This window comes from Bombina bombina, chromosome 4, assembly GCF_027579735.1.
Source record: "Bombina bombina isolate aBomBom1 chromosome 4, aBomBom1.pri, whole genome shotgun sequence".
Lineage (NCBI taxonomy): Eukaryota > Metazoa > Chordata > Amphibia > Anura > Bombinatoridae > Bombina > Bombina bombina.
In genome coordinates this window covers 602,463,925-602,476,757 of record NC_069502.1, presented here as the reverse complement: position 1 = coordinate 602,476,757, position 12,833 = coordinate 602,463,925, and the positions used below count along the sequence as shown (strand labels likewise).

Here is a 12,833-nt window from a genome sequence, read left to right as displayed (position 1 = left end):
AAATGGGACAAGCTCAGGTACCACGTCAAGGTCCTTTCCAATACCTGAGACCCTAAAACAGCCACACACCTTTCCATTTTTGCTTTTAAATCTTAGCTGAGAGCTTGTAAGTGAGTGCTGGGTTTTCTCTGTGTGTTGTATTAATTTGTTTTGTAATTTTCCCTATGGTTCTTGCACCCAGACCTGTCTGGGGTTAACTGCTTGTGGCTCTGGGGACAGCACAGCTTCCTGTGAGTGCCAGTGGCACCCAGGGCTGAGCATGTTGCAGGGTCATGGGATGTGTACCCGGTCCGGTATGAGAGTGCAGTTCCCTTCCGTGTTTTGTATATGTCTAGGGTGGTTACATATTCCTGTGCACCCTTCCCTTGTTTTCAGTTTGTTTGGATTTGAAAGCTTGCATTGTGTGGCTGTGTTTTAGGGTCTCAGGTATTGGAAAGGACCTTGACGTGGTACCTGAGCTTGTCCCATTTGGCCAGATGCGGTGACTAACCTTTCCATTTTTGCTTTTAAATCTTAGCTGAGAGCTTGTAAGTGAGTGCTGGGTTTTCTCTGTGTGTTGTATTAATTTGTTTTGTAATTTTCCATATGGTTCTTGCACCCAGACCTGTCTGGGGTTAACTGCTTGTGGCTCTGGGGACAGCACAGCTTCCTGTGAGTGCCAGTGGCACCCAGGGCTGAGCATGTTGCAGGGTCATGGGATGTGTACCCGGTCCGGTATGAGAGTGCAGTTCCCTTCCGTGTTTTGTATATATATATATATATATATATATATATATATATATATATATATATATATATATATACACACATATGCAGCCACCAATCAACAGCTAGAACTTAGGTTCTCTGCTGCTCGTGAGCTTGCCTAGATGAACCTTTAAGTAAAGGATAACAAGAGAAGGAAGCAAATTAAATAATATAAGTATATTGGAAATTTGTTTAAAACTGTATTCTCTATCTGAATCACGAAAGAACATTTTTGGGTTTCATGTCCCTTTAAATGTTCTGATTTCAAAAGTGACTTGCCACATATAACCCTGCTGGCATTACTCATAGCTTTGCGCAAAGCCAGGACACAATCTACCAACTGGTTACTGTGTCTCCACCTATGGGTCTCCCTGACTCAGCACCCCACACACTCTCACAGTCTCAGATTTCTGTAAATGTGAAAGCTAATCAATACACTTTTATTGTTTACAAAAAAAAGATGCTTAAGCTTATTTTATTTTTTATTATTGATATCAGACATAGGGGCTAGCCATAAAGTTGAGAAACAATCTACACATTTATAGGGAATGGGTTTTGTTTACATAGATATATGTAAAACAATTAAATGAAAAGAAAGAACCAAAGATGTTTTTTTTTAAATTTAGTCATCTTATTTGTGCTTACGTTTTTGGGATCAGACCAGATGTAAACAGACACAGACAAACAAGCTCTTTGATATTAAATGTTAGCCTAATATGAACCCTAGAAATTAATAATATACATTTTGGAGAACATTTATTATATCCTTTTTAATCATTGTTCTTGGTTTAATACAAGGTGTATATATATATTTATAATTAAATTGCTTCATAAAAATTCCTTTGCGTAAGCACCAGTTACATAGAATGTAGGACAATATGACACCTTTTATTTATATATACATTTGATTCTTTTTACATTATATATAATTTATTGCCGGGCATAATAGAGAAAATTCCTATAAAATATTTAAAAAATACACTAATATACATTTATCAAAAAAAAAAAAAAAATAAGAGAATAGTAATCACGGAAAGCACAAGTAACACTATTGTACTTCACTTCTCTATCTGGGGGTGACTGCATTACATGTCTCCTGTTTTCTTTAATATCTTATTTTCTTTCATGTAATTGGCAAGAGTCCATGAGCTAGTGACGTATGGGATATACAATCCTACCAGGAGGGGCAAAGTTTCCCAAACCTCAAAATGCCTATCAATACACCCCTCACCACACCCACAATTCAGTTTTACAAACTTTGCCTCCTATGGAGGTGGTGAAGTAAGTTTGTGCTAAGATTTCTACGTTGATATGCGCTTCTCAGCATTTTGAAGCCCGATTCCTCTGAGTACAGTGAATGTCAGAGGGATGTGAAGGGAGTATCACCTATTGCATGCAATGGTTTTCCTCACGGGAGATCTATTTCATAGGTTCTCTGTTATCAGTCGTAGAGATTCGTCTCCTACCTCCCTTTTCAGATCGACGATATACTCTCATATTCCATTACCTCTACTGATAGACAAACTAGTACTGAAATAGTTATCTGCTATATGTGGATGGGTGTCTTTTGATAAGTATGTTTTCATTACTTAAGACACTCTCAGCTATGGTTTGGCACTTTATGCATTTAATATAAAGTTCTAAATATATGTTTTGTACTTATATTTGCCATGAGTCAGGTTTAAGTATATTTCCTTTTGTAGACTGTCAGTTTCATATCTGGGAAATGCATTTTTTAGGATTTTTTTTTTTTTACCTGGGGTATAGTCTTTTTTTCAATTGACTGTTCTTTTTAATTTGCAGGCAAAATTAGGCTTGCGAGGGCGCAAAATGCCAATGTATATTGCGTCATTTTTGGCGCAAGATTTTTTTGGCATGAAGTTAGGATCGATGACGCAAATACGTAATTTCCGGCGTCTTAGTCGACGCCGAGTCCTTTCACAAGGTTGCGTCTTTGACGCGATTGTGTCATTTGCGGATGTTGTTAGTGCCAAAATAATTCTGTTTGTGTTGTGCGTCATACTTGGCTCCAAATATTTAAATTATTTAAAACCCCATTCCTATATGCCTCTTGCCTTTTTTCTCTATCAGAGGGCTATGCTGTTTGCATTTTTTTCCATTCCTAAAACTGCCATATAAGGAAATTAATAATTTTTCTTTTATATGTTGTTTTTTTCTCTTACATTTGCAAGATGTCTCAACATACTGAATTATACTCCTCTGATGAGGATCTATCTGATTCAGAAGATCCTTCCTCAGATATTGACACTGACAAATCTACTTATTTATTTAAAATGGAGTACATTCGTTCTTTGTTAAAAGAAGTGTTGATTACATTGGATATTGAGGAAACTAGTCCTCTTGTTATTAAGACTAGTAAACTTTTAAATTCTGGTTATAAACCTCCTGTGGTTACTTCAGAGTTTTTTCCAGTTCCTGATGCTATTTCTGATATGATTTCTAAGGAATGAAATAGGCCTGGTACTTCTTTTATTCTTTCTTCAAGGTTTAAAAAATTGTATCCTTTGCCAGCTTTTACATTGGAGTTTTGGGAAAAGATCCCCAAAGTTGATGGGGCTATCTCTACTCTTGCTAAACATACTACTATTCCTATGGAAGATAGTACTTCTTTTAAAGATCCTTTAGATAGGAAACTTGAATCTTATCTAAGGAAAGACTATTTATATTTTGGTCATCTTCTCAGGCCTGCAATTTCTTTGGCTGATGTTGCAGCTGCATCAACTTTTTGGTTGGAAAATTTAGCGCAACAAGAAATGGATTCTGATTTGTCTAGCATTGTTCGCTTGCTTCAATATGCGCTAATCATTTTATTTGTGATGCCATTTTTTATATCATCAAAATTGATGTTAAATCTATGTCTTTAGCTATTTTAGCTAAAAGAGCTTTGTGGCTTAAATCTTGGAATGCTGACATGACTTCTAAGTCTAGATTGCTATCTCTTTCTTTCCAAGGTAATAAGTTATTTGGTTCTCAGTTGAATTTGATTATTTCAACTGTCACTGGGGGGGGGGGGGGGGAGGGAGTTTTTTTGCCTCAGGATAAAAGACCTAAGGGTAAATCGAAAGCTTCTAATTGTTTTCGTTCCTTTCGACAAATTAAGGAACAGAAATTGGAATAAATCCAAGCCGTTTAAGAAACCAAAGCCAGCCCCCAAGTCTGCATGAAGGTGCGGCCCTCATTCCAGTTTAGCTGGTGGGGGGCAGATTAAGATTTTTCAAAGATGTTTCGACAAATTCAGTTCAAAATCAATGGATTCTGAGTATTGTCTCTCAGGGGTATCGAATAGGATTCAGAGTAAGACCTCTTGTGAGAAGATATTTTCTCTCACGCATCCCAGCAAATCCAGTAAAGGCTCAGGCTTTCCTGAAGTGTGTTTCAGACCTGGAGCTTTCAGGGGTAATCATGCAAGTTCAGCTTCAGGAACAGGGTCTGGGGTTTTATTCAAATCTATTCATTGTCCCAAAGAGAGAAAATTCATTCAGACCAGTTCTGGATCTAAAAATTTTGAATCGTTATGGAAGAGTACCAACTTTCAAAATGGTGACTATAAGGACTATTCTGCCTTTTGTTCAGCAAGGGCAATATATGTCCACAATAGACTTGCAGGATGCAAATCTTCATATTCCAATTCATCCAGTTCATTTTGAGTTTTTGAGATTCTCTTTTCTAGACAAGCATTACCAATTTGTCGCTCTTCCATTTGGCCTAGCGACAGCTTCAAGAATCTTTTCAAAGGTTCTCGGTGCCCTACTCTCTGTAATCAGAGAACGGGGTATTGCAGTGTTTCCTTATTTGGACGATATCTTGGTACTAGCTCAATCTTTACATAATGCAGAATCTCACACGAATCAACTAGTGTTGTTTCTTCAAAGACATGGTAGGAGGATCAATTTAACAAAAAGTTCCTTGATTCCTCAGACAAGGGTCACCTTTTTAGGTTTCCAGATAGATTCAGTGTCCATGACTCTGTCTCTAATAGACAAGAGACAATTAAAATTGGTTTCAGCTTGTCAGTCTCAATCATTCCCTTCGGTAGCTATGTGCATGGCAGTTTTAGGTCTCATGACTGCAGCATCGGACACGGTCCCCTTTGCTCATTTTTAAATGAGACCTCTCCAGCTTTGTATGCTGAATCAATGGTGCAAGGATTATACAAGGATATCACAATTAATATCCTTAAATTCCAATGTTCGACTATCTCTGATTTGGTGGTTAGATCACCATTGTATAGTTCTAGAGGCCTCTTTTGTTTGTCCAACCTGGACTGTGATCACAACAGATGCGAGTCTTTCAGGTTGCGGAGCTGTTTGGGGATCTCTGACAGCACAAGGGGTTTGGAAATCTCAATAGGCAAGATTACCAATCAATAGTTTGGAACTGTGCAATTTTCAGGGCTCTTCAGATTTGGCCTCTATTGATGAGAGAACCATTCATTTTTTTTCAAACAGACAATGTCACAACTGTGGCATATGTCAATCATCAGGGTGGGACTCTTGGTCCCCTAGCTATGAAAGAAGTATCTTGGATATTTTCTTGGGCAGAATCCAGCTCTTGTCTAATTTCTGCGATACATATCCCAGGTGTAGACAATTGGGAAGCAGATTATCTATGCCGTCAGACTTTACATCCAGGGGAATGGTCCCTCCATCCAGATGTGTTTTCTCAGATTGTTCAGATGTGGGGCCTTCCAGAAATAGATCTGATGGCTTCTCATCTAAACAAGAAACTTTCCAGGTACCTGTCCAGGTCCAGGGATCTTCAGGCGGAAGCAGTGGATGCGTTGACACTTCTTTGGTGTTACCAACCTGCTTATATTTTCCCGCCTCTAGTTCTTCTTCCAAGAGTGATCTCCAGAATCATCAAGGAACAATCGTTTGTGTTGCTGGTAGCTCCAGCATGGCCTCACAGGGTTTGGTATGCGGATCTTGTTCGGATGTCCAGTTGCCAACCTTGGCACTTCCATTAAGGCCGGACCTTCTGTCTCAAGGTTCATTTTTGCATCAGGATCTCAAATCATTCAATTTGAAGGTATGGAAATTGAACGCCTAGTGCTTAGACATAAAGGTTTCTCTGACTCAGTGATTAATACTATGTTACAGGCTTGTAAATCTGTTTCTAGAAAGATTTATTATCGAGTTTGGAAGACTTATATTTCATGGTGTTCTTTTCATAAATTCTCCTGGCATTCTTTTTGAATTCCTAGAATTTTACAGTTTCTTCAGGATGGTTTTTATAAGGGTTTGTCTGCAAGTTCCTTGAAGGGACAAATCTCTGCTCTTTCTGTCTTATTTCACAGAAAGATTGCTAAGCTTCCTGATATTCACTGTTTTGTACAGGATTTGGTTCGTATCAAGCCTGTCATTAAGCCAATCTCTCCTCCTTAATTTTGTTTTGAAGACTTTACAGGCTCCTCCATTTGAGCCTATGCATTCTTTGGACATTAAACTACTTTCTTGGAAAGTGTTGTTCCTTTTGGCCATCTCTTCTGCTAGAAGAGTTTCTGAATTATCTGCTCTTTCTTGTGATTCTCCTTTTCTGATTTTTCATCAGGATAAGGCGGTTTTGCGGACTTCATTTAAATTCTTACCTAAGGTTGTGAATTCTAACAACATTAATAGAGAAATTGTTGTCCCTTCCTTGTGTCCTAATCCTAAGAGTTCTTTGGAGAGATCCTTACATTCTTTGGATGTGGTAAGAGCTTTGAAATATTATGTTGAAGCTACTAAATCTTTCAGGAAGACTTCTAGTCTGTTATCTTTTCTGGTTCTAGGAAAGGTCAGAAGGCTTCTGCTGTTTCCTTGGCATCGTGACTAAAGCTTTTGATTCATCAAACTTATTTGGAGTCGGGTCAAGCCCCGCCTCAGAGAATTACAGCTCATTCTACTAGATCAGTCTCCACTTCATGGGCTTTTAAGAATGAAGCTTCAGTTGATCAGATTTGCAAAGCAGCAACTTGGTCTTCTTTGCCTACATTTACTAAATTCTACCGTTTTGATGTATTCGCTTCTTCTGAAGCAGTTTTTGGTAGAAAAGTTCTTCAGGCAGCTGTTTCAGTTTGATTCTTCTGCTTATATTTTAAGTTTTTTCTTTTCTTTCATGAGAATAAACTTATATTTTGGGTTGTGGATTAATTTTTTTCAGCGAAAAATGGCTGCTTTTATTTTTATCCCTCCTTCTCTAGTGACTCTTGCGTGGAGTTCCACATCTTGGGTATTGCTATCCCATATGTCACTAGCTCATGGACTCTTGCCAATTACATGAAAGAAAACATAATTTATGTAAGAACTTACCTGATAAATTCATTTCTTTCATATTGGCAAGAGTCCATGAGGCCCACCCTTTTTATGGTGGTTATGATCTTTTTGTATAAAGCACAATTATTTCCAAATTCCATTGTTGATGCTTTTTACTCCTTTCTTTATCACCCCACTACTTGGCTATTCGTTAAACTGAATTGTGGGTGTGGTGAGGGGTGTATTTATAGGCATTTTGAGGTTTGGGAAACTTTACCCCTCCTGGTAGGAATGTATATCCCATACGTCACTAGCTCATGGACTCTTGCAAATATGAAAGAAATGAATTTATCAGGTAAGTTCTTACATAAATTATATTTTTTTTGTCCGGATAAAATTATTATCAAAACATTGATATGTCAGGTGACCCTTCCTTAAAAAGGGAAGGGGACTTTTTAAATAAATGATTCTAACATGTAAAAACAATGATATGATCGATACATTACAGCAAAGTCTCGAGAGTCTGGGAAAAGGCAGTATGTAGGGGGGAGAGGGGGTGCAGTTCCTGTTTAACCTGTCTTAGGGATAGAAAAGTAGTCAGTTGGTTAACTAATTATTAGGTTAGGCGTCTTGCGCCGTGACCGATGGTTGCCAGAGAGGGCCAGACTTATCTTTCCAGTCAGCCCAGGCCATTCCAAACAAGTCAGATTTGTTAAGCAATGATAAAAACAAGTATAGAGTGAGTGCACCAAATTAACAGGTTAATAGTTGAAATAATGCTCAGACCCTAAAAACGACAATTGTTCCTCCAAACAATTGTCAAATTTGACAAAAAACTGAACGGATAACGGGAGTTTATTTTTGTACAGTATTCAGTACGTGAGATGTGGTGAAGAAAAAAATATATATATATATTATATTTATTAAAAATCGAATGTTAAAATGAAGTGATACTAACTCATATAAATAGGTATTTAAATATGTGGGTGATAAAATAAAAGATTGAAGAAAGAGTCAAAATTGCGTGTTATATGGGTTATAATTGTTTTGCTCTCTAAAGATAAATATCAGATTAAAGTGGGATAGACCATCTAAACCGCGTTTTGTTAGGGGTTAGATATGTACCTCAAAAAATGCAACAAATGTTAAAGTGAAACATTAAGTTTCAAGCAAGTTTACTCATGGTTTCAAGCAAGTTTACTCATGGTTTAAAACTTTTTACACAGAACTTACTCTGCTGAACTAAGGAAATTGTGAGGCTGAGCGGTTTCAACCAATCAGGCAACAGGACATCATAACCACTGATCGGTAATAACATTTGTGACCCGGAATCGCCACACAAAAAAAAATGTTTTGATCTAAACCGTGAGTAAACTTGCTTGAAACTTAATACAGTTAATACCTTATTCAGGCACTTTTTATATTTTAAGTACTACATCGAAATTACTCACTTTAAATTCCAAACTGCTTTCAGTAAAGACTTTATTGCGAACTATTTCACATATTGCAGTATATTAAAAAAAGCCTACACAAGCTACCTATTTTTTATACGATTTATAGGCTACTACCAGCACTCTACCAACTTAGATTCCTATCTAGAGAACAGCTTACTGAAATTGCCATGTACCAAACTCTTTTTAAATAATATATTTTATCCATTTTTTATCCACTGCAGTGCGATTAACTTTATCATATTTTAATAACCCATATTTTTTATTTCTTGAGCTCAACCATGTTTTTTATTGTATGTAATAAAGTTATATTTCTAACTATATTGTATCCATCATATATTTCACTTTAACATTTGTTGCATATTTTGAGGTACATATCTAACCCCTAACAAAATGCGGTTTAGATGGTCTATCCCACTTTAATCTGATATTTATCTTTAGAGAGCAAAACAATTATAACCCATATAACACACAATTTTGACTCTCTTCAATCTTTTTTATTTTATCACCCACATATTTAAATACCTATTTATATGTGTTAGTATCACTTCATTTTAACATTCGTTTTTTAATATATATAATATATATATTTTTTTTTCTTCAACACATCTCACTTACTGAATACTGTACAAAAATAAGCTCCCCTTATCTGTTCATAGATTTGTTAAGCAAGTAATAATGTATATCTTTTTCCATAGTGTACAAGTAGGCAATTGTATTCAGAACTTCAGCCCATGTTGTTAGGGACTCCTTTATCCAGGACCTAGCAATATTAGTTTTTATTGAGGACAAAATGGTTTATGCATAACAGACTTTGGTGCTTAGGGAGGGAATGTAAGTCTAAGTGTAGGAAGGCTGTGGCTGGGGTTCTAGGTATCCTGATCTCCAGTGTAGATAGGGTCCTGAAACACAGTTTTTATAGGGGTTTAATTTTTGGACATTCCCACCATGTATGAAGCATATCACCTGGGAGGCCACACCTCCACCAACATAGGGGGGAAGTTCCTGGAAACATCTTGGATAGCAGCGTGGGAACCAAGTACCAGTGGGATATGACTTTGTAGTATGTTTCAAACATGGTTATGCAGTGCAATGTTTTCTTAGTCAGTGTGAGAGATCTCTGCCAATTGTTGACTGGGATGTGAGTGTGTAGAAGGGCGTCCCACCTAGCCAGGTGTGGTGCTGGTTCAGGAAGTGTAGTACCTTCCAGTAGGTTATAATGTGTTGACAATAGCTTGAACAGTCTATGACCCCTGCGCCAGATGGTCTCCCATGGAGTAGGGGGGCGGGAAGAGCTGGGGACTCAATATCTTATTTTAGCCACCTTTTGTCACTGACTTTACTCCTTTTTTACCTCTCTGTAATGCACAAAGATTTCCCTAATTCCTTTCTGCCTTTTACTTATTTTCTCATAGGTAGAGTAGCCCTCTATCTTCATGCTGTCTTGTGCAGACCTGATGCTTTTTGAATTAATCTGTGACTTTTCCAGGATGGCATCTGCCAGTGAGGCATGACACTACATAATGCTTGGGGGGCATCTTGGAGAGGTTGATACCAGGTGTAGAAATAAAGCTATGGAGGACAATTTAAGAATCGGGACATCAGGATGATGGCCAGGGACATGGACAACTCATGAAATTCTGAGACTCAGTGAGCCCAGGATGAGGGGCAACCATTTCTAGCTCCCCTACTACCAAATGCTCTCCTGGCTGTAATTATAATTCCATAACAGAACTCTATCTGTGGGAGTCTGACATCTGTTCAGACTCCCAGCCCTGCAGCCCCTCTGTAACTCTCCTACCCACATTAGACTTGAGATTAGTTTGTGGCAATGCAGCCTCTTACCATGTTTTTTCAGATACATGTAGTTTGCTGCCTCTCAAAAATGTCATGGAGGAGGGGCCTCTTTATATCGGAGCAAAGAGTAGTGGAGACCTATATGGCCTGGTTGCTGCTTTGCCTATCGGTATAAATGGTGTTCCCCTCCTATCCACCCCTTTCAAAGAGTAAGAGTTGGAGATTTAACAAAAGGTCAATGTTTTATGACTGTTTTTTTCCCCTACGTATCTTATACTAGGCAACTATCTAAAATACTTAATTCCAGTAACTGTTGCTTATCACTACACGATTAGAAAGTTTCACATGGATAAGATCACTAGGTTTTAATAATATTTTAGGTTATAAGAAATGTAATATTATATAATGTTATAATATGGGAAATTATTAGTTATCAATTTGGTTACAAACAAATTTAGTAGATTGTTATGAAATTTGGCAGCTTAACAGAATCAAATGCCAGGTTGTGAGTTTTCAGACATACACGTTTTTTTATAATACTTTTTTTTATTAAAGATACAAAAAAATACAAATATATAACAGCACAATTGTATTATTGGTAATCAAAATTTTTACTTAAGATGATTTGGAATTTAAACAGAACTATTTGGAGAAATCCGTTTTTTATTTTTAGCGTATACAAATGTATAGATCACAAACACTGCTCAAGAAGCAGATGCCGGCTACCTGGCCCCTGCTAACTTACACCTAGATTACAAGTTTTGCTTTCAGGTTTAACGCTGAAAAAATGGTCATTTAACCCCTAATCTGCTGCACGCCCACATTGCCCCCACTATACTAAAGTTATTAAGACCTACACCGCTGCCACTATAATAAACCTATTAACACATAAGCCGCAAGCCCCCCATAACTAAATATACTAAATTAAACTATTAACCCCTAAACCGAAAGCCCCCCACATCGCAATAAACAGGTAAGTTTGTATTTATTTTAACTAGGTCGTTAATAACTATTTACTAACTAGTCTACCTAGTTAAAATAAATACAAACTTACCTGTGAAATAAAAATAAAACCTAAGCTAGCTACAATATAACTATTAGTTATATTGTAGCTAGCTTAGGTTTTATTTTACAGGTAAGTATTTAGTTTTAAATAGGTATTATTTAGTTAATAATTGTAACTTTAATTTAGCTCTATTTTAATTATGTTAAAGTTAGGGTGTGTTTGGGTTACATTTTATGGGTTAATATAGTTTTTTTTAGGTTGTTGCAATGTGGGGCGCTGGTGGTTTAGGGGTTAATAGGTTTATTTAGTGGTAGCGATGTGAGCACTGAAGGCTGTTGTGTTTATGTGCTCTCAGCTCTGACCGGATCATCTGTAAGGGGGGCGTATCCAGTTTGTTAGTTACATATACATACATCTGTAAATGTTATTATTCAAAGCAACCACTGGCATAATATGATTTGCTTAGAATTATAACATTTACAGATGTGTGAATATGTATAACTAACAAATGATATCAAAGTGTCTGTACTCAGATCTATAAAGCATTTGTTTCATACACAAGATATCCACTCTGCAACGAACAGCCAGCAAACTGCAGCATGTAGACATGATAAAATAAGGCAGGTACTCTATTACCCTTCTAGCATGCACAGTGATAGGTTCCAAGGCCATAGAGTACAAGGGAAATTCTTCTTCACTGGTGCGTGCTACACTTGGCTATACAGGTCTGAACACCTGCTATCTCCGCTCACAGCTCCCCTGACCCCGCTGCGGTCCTGCTGCTAACAGTCACAGTGCACTCATCATCCTGTGAGCACTGAAGGTTGTTGTGTTTATGCGCTCTGACCGGATCGTTCTGTAAGGGGGCCGTATCCAGTTTGTTAGTTATAAATTACAGCCCCCTTACAGAACGATCCAGTCAGAGCGAATAAGCACAACAGCCTTTAGTGCTCACAGGATGATGAGAGCTCTGTGCGCTGTGACCGTTCGCAGCAGGAACGGAGCAGGGTCAGGGGAGCTGTGAGCAGAGAGAGCAGGAGTTCAGACCTGTATAGCCAAGTGTAGCGTGCACCGTGTTCACACTAGCGGTGACGACACAATGAGGGCTGGAGTATGCGCCCTGCACAGAAGGGATTCCGTTCAAGTGGCTGCGCGGCTAGAAATTAGACAAGTGGGTATTCTTACCAGCCCATGAAAACTTTGCTAAATAAAAATCTAATGTTACAGGACGTTTTAAAAAAATCCCAAAACACACACACATTGTTTTATTTTGGACAGATTCATTCAATAAAATTCGGTCTTCTTTTGGGTGAACTGTCCCTTTAATAGCTTTATTTAGTTGTGGCGATGTCGGGGAGTGGCGGAATAAGGGTTACTATCTTTATTATAGTGGGGGCGATGTTGGGGTGCAGGGGAATAGGGGTTAATAACTTTAGTATAGTGGCGGCGATATCTGGAGCGGCAGATTAGGGGTTAATAGATTTATTTAGGTGGTGGCGATATCGAGAGCGGCAGATTAGGGGTTAAAAGATTTATTTAGGTGGCGGCGATATCGGGAGCGGCAGATTAGGGGTTAAT

At 37.8% G+C, this 12,833-nt stretch overlaps 1 protein-coding gene across 2 annotated transcripts in view; it reads left to right on the top strand.

Annotated features, from left to right (window-relative positions):
* The window catches only part of POPDC3 (popeye domain containing 3), a 202,485-nt gene that overhangs the window by 16,139 nt on the left and 173,513 nt on the right, over positions 1-12,833 (top strand). Inside the window, exon 2 of one of the 2 annotated variants that reach the window (XM_053710587.1) lies at positions 8,228-8,366. The exons of the other annotated variant lie outside the window; for it this stretch is intronic. The gene's annotated coding sequence lies outside the window, so the exon portion shown is untranslated. The remainder of the gene's footprint in view (positions 1-8,227; positions 8,367-12,833) is intronic. 2 annotated transcript variants of the gene reach the window in all.